Genomic DNA, 4,804 nt, shown 5'->3' on the forward strand with positions numbered 1-4,804 from the left:
TGGTATGAAGCCGGCTTAGACAAGGAGATTATCATCGAGAAGCACTTGGCACCGGAAGTGGATGCACACTACCACATCTCCACAGCATTCAAGCGCCTTGGTTGGGAGAACATTTTACAACTTCCCAAGCATTACTACCCAACCTTGGTCCGGGAGTTCTACGCCAACGTGGAAAACAAACAAAGCCACAGTGGCAATCTCATCGTCTCGTGGGTTCGAGGCAAGAGAGTGGCTCTTACTCGGGATACACTGAGTCACTTCGTTAAACTCAAAGACGAAGGAGAAGATATCAAATTGACCAAGGAGTTCAAGGCGCGAGACCCTTGGCAGGTGGGAGAGGCGGTTGGACGCCTCAAGGGCCAGTATAGAGAGAGAGGAACTGCGAAAAAGCTTACAGTTTACGCCGATTCATTCGAGCATAGGTACCACCTGATCTTCTACCTGTTTGCCTTCAATGTGGTACCAAAAAAAAGTGGAAAACGGGAGCTCCGCAATAGTGATCTCTACTTTTTGGACAAGATGATGCATGGTGTGGGTGCGCAGCTGACCGGTATTCCTCTACCCAGCATTATCATCAGTTATATGCGGACTACAGCTCGCATGAGGGCCGGCGAGACCTGCTTCGGGTTTCCAAGACTGCTATCCCTCATTTTTGAGAAGGTCAAGGTTCGTCTTGGAACCGAGCGAGCTATCGTCACTAGGTCTGCCGAGGAGGTTAATACCTCTATACTCAAAGCTTTGGGCATTCCTACCGATTTTGGAGCTGCTCTGGTTCGAGACACTGGAGAGGCATCGACTTCCGCTCAGCCTCCTCCCCGGCAACGGCGCCAAAAACTTGACGGGTATTTTACATACGTGCAAGCTAAAAAATACCGAATTACACCCGTTCACTGCAAGTATACAGATCAACTAGTAGTTTAGGGTATATATCGGGTCGATCCCACAAGGAAGAGTGAACAATTACCGGTATTACTAAAGTTTCTCTATTATTTAGACTATCAATTAATGATAAGAAATTTAACCTACTGCACTTATACAAGAAATTAACAAATAAAAGCTCCTTAGGTTGTGGTATCCCTAACTACTCATGCAAGTATTATATTTGGATCATTGAATACTACATCTAGGCTAATTATGGTGTAATTTCCTTATGCATTTGAATCCTACTTTCGCAGTGAATCAATTATACTTATAACTAATCCATACCTATTCTCATGGTTATGAAATTAGCTACAAGTTCATTTCTTCAGTGAAATTACATGAAATGAATCACTAAAAATCACATAGGTGCACCTCTACTTTCGTGAGTGTACTCCCTATGTTTAGTACTTCTTGAACTAATGTTAAATCTCAATTTTCATTGCAGAAATAACACCTTAGATAATCAGAATTAATGGTACCAGATTAATCATGATTTCAAGAGCCAAAGTGCTAAATAACTTGCTCAAATACTAGCAATCAAATAGCCAAATAATAAACACTAACAATCATAGGAAGTTCAACCAAACCCAAGGTATAAACTTTAAAAACACATATTAAATATAAAATCCAGAACTTGTATATTAGCTAAACTTGGAATCAAATACAAAAGATAAAGAGTTGGAAAGGAATGTAACTCATGTCACTTGAGCTCATCACCTTGCCTTCTTCATCTCCATTTTCATCCTAATCTAGATAATATACAAGAGTGGATGAACTAACTAGCTAAACTATACTACACTAATCTAATACTAAGAGAATGGAAAAACTACATTTCTGCACTTCCAAGCTTCTCCCGTATGCTCTGCATGTCCTGGTTGCTCCCTATATAAACTGCTCCAAAAGCTCCTTTTCCATTGGTCCAAATTTGCTGCATTTGATTTCCAAATCTGAAATTGTTAAGATAGTCAATAGCTATTGTTTTTGACTTGAAAATATGCCAACTTTCTTGCCCTTTTGTCTTCTAAAGCATGTGCACCGAATTCTCTTGCAGATTGTAAGCTTCTCCCGTATGCTCTGCATGTCCTGGTTGCTCCCTATATAAACTGCTCCAAAAGCTCCTTTTCCATTGGTCCAAATTTGCTGCATTTGATTTCCAAATCTGAAATTGTTAAGATAGTCAATAGCTATTGTTTTTGACTTGAAAATATGCCAACTTTCTTGCCCTTTTGTCTTCTAAAGCATGTGCACCGAATTCTCTTGCAGATTGTAGCTGGAAAGTAGTCAGAACACAAGAGAATTGACTGAGCAAAATTGCAGAATTGCGGCCGGAAAACGCGCCTACACAAAACGCGGTTACAAGTCACGTTTTGTGTACTCGCGTATTCACTTTGTCCTTACTTCAGCTGCGATTTTCTCTATCATAAAGGCTGAACTGGATTTTTTGTAAAACACCAAAGTTGTAGCCCTTTGAGTTAGCTTTTCAATGCTTCAAGAATCATCCAAATCTGAGCTTTGTAGCCTGAGATATGATCGAAATACTAAACACTGGTCAGAGCTCTGTTTTCCACTTTGGACAGCTGAGTTGAATTTCGGTATTTCAACTTTTGGACTATGAAAACGGCTGAACTGGACTTTGATGTCTTCATACCAAATGTAGATATATCTCTTAGCTTCAAAATGGTACCAAGATCACCTTGATCCGATCTGTGTAGCTCCAGATATAGTCAAAATACCAAAACGTATCAGAGTTGTCAAAACCTGACTTTTCTTGATTCAAATTGCATTTTTCCTTTTTACACTTCATATTTTATTTTCACCACTTTAATCCATCTTCAATCATCCAAATATCTTCTCAATGCACTTCATTTGATGATTGAATCATTAAACCTACAAAATATGAAGTTTTTACCATAAAAATCCATAAAATGCAATGTTTAGCCATTTTAACATAAAATGTAGTTTTTTTTACCAAAACCTTAGTTATTTTAGTTATTAAACTAAATAATCAAACCAAAATTAACTAATAAAACACACAAAAAATACGTAAAATAAATTCTTATCAAATACCCCCACACTTGAACCATTGCTTGTCCTCAAGCAATAAAAATACAAACCAACAATGATCCAAAATTTGAAAATAAACATATGTAGCATTTCAACTTCATTTCCTCAAAACAAAGTAAATAACCATTATGCAATTATTCAATTAAGTTCAAGTACTCATAATATCAAGTAAAGGAGAGCCAATTATACCGTAATTATAACAAGTTTAATTCAATTTCTCATTCTTACTTAATTTCATACGCAAGTAACTCATATGGTCAATAATATGCTTCCTAAACTCATGATCATTTCTTATTCTACTTAAACAGATATTTATTCATATAACGTAGCTAAATATTACTTAAGTTGTGAAAGTGTCTTTTGACGCGAGAATCGACATTTTTAGATGAAAATCACCGGTTACTCAACACTTCACATACTCAAGTTGCTTTGCATACTCTTAATTCAAGTACCGTTTTACGCGAAAGTCGACATTTGTAGATGAAGACTCCCGGTTACTAAGTACAAGAATCATTGGAGTAGAATAGATCTTTTTTTTTTCTTCTTTTTTTTCATTTTTTTTCTTTTTACAGCAAAGATAATAATAAATTCCTCAAAAGAATAATCATGAGAAGAGTATTGCACTTATTGACCATATTTATCACTTAACTTATAAAATCCAATAAAGAGAAGAAATTTCATCAAATATGCAAAAAAAATATAGGTATAATTTTCTCCACTTTAAAAGATATACTTTCCTACAAATGCAAAAATTATAATCACATAATAGTCATTTCCAAGTTAAATAAGAAAAGAAGTTTCCAAATCACATATATTTATCTCAAATGTAGGAGGAATTTGAACTACTAATGGTATGGAACTTGGTACCCCTTGGATAAAATCGAAAAAATATGAAACTTTTTGGGGCAAGTTTGCAATTTTGGACAAGATTTTAGAAAAATTTTGAATTTTAACACAAGTCCAATATTTGCAACTAATAATTCAATCACATACAATGTATATAATCTCAATTCTCCCCCCACACTTAACATACACATTGTCCTCAATGTGTAAAAAGGAAAATCAAGATAAAAAAATAATACTCCCCTATTGTTGTGATTGAATATGAAGCTTCAAGGTATGTTGTTCGCTTGTCTTCATCGCTTCATGAGTTCCATTTGGTAACCATTAGTGATATAAACCTAAAAATGGAAAATGAGAAACAAAAGTGATAACAAAGGCTTAATAAACATATAACGGCGATCCGTAATTCCTAAGCCTTTGTGGTGGTGATGTACCTATAGAAAATACACAATAAGCAACTGAAGGTACAAGAAAATATATGAGGAAAAGAAGAAAAAGAGAATCAAGGAAGCTGCATTTTTTTTTTTTTTAAAAAAAAGGTGCTCAGAAAACGCGACTCATCAAAACGCGCCATCAAGCCTCGTTTTATGAAGTCGCGTTTCTTCACATATCTTGCAGAATCGAAAACGCGACTACGTGATAAAACGCGACTTTAAGTCGCGTATTTGAAGGCGCGTTTTTGGTTTCTGAACAGGCTGTAAAACGCGACTTTGTAGAAAACGCGACTTCCTGTCGCGTTTTGAAGGCGCGTTTTCTTCATTATAGGCACAGAATTGAAAACGCGATTCTATGAAAACGCGATTCAGTGGCGCGTTTCATTGAAAAACCCGTTTTCTGCTGCGAAATTTAGCAGAAATTTAACTTTTGAATAATTACAAATGATACCCCAATTTCTCAAAATGCATCATAGATCATTTGTTTGCTAAAATTCTCAATGCATGCACATGTAAAATGATCAAAATATGCATTTTAACCC

The sequence above is a fragment of the Coffea eugenioides genome, chromosome 4 (genome assembly GCF_003713205.1).
Source record: "Coffea eugenioides isolate CCC68of chromosome 4, Ceug_1.0, whole genome shotgun sequence".
Lineage (NCBI taxonomy): Eukaryota > Viridiplantae > Streptophyta > Magnoliopsida > Gentianales > Rubiaceae > Coffea > Coffea eugenioides.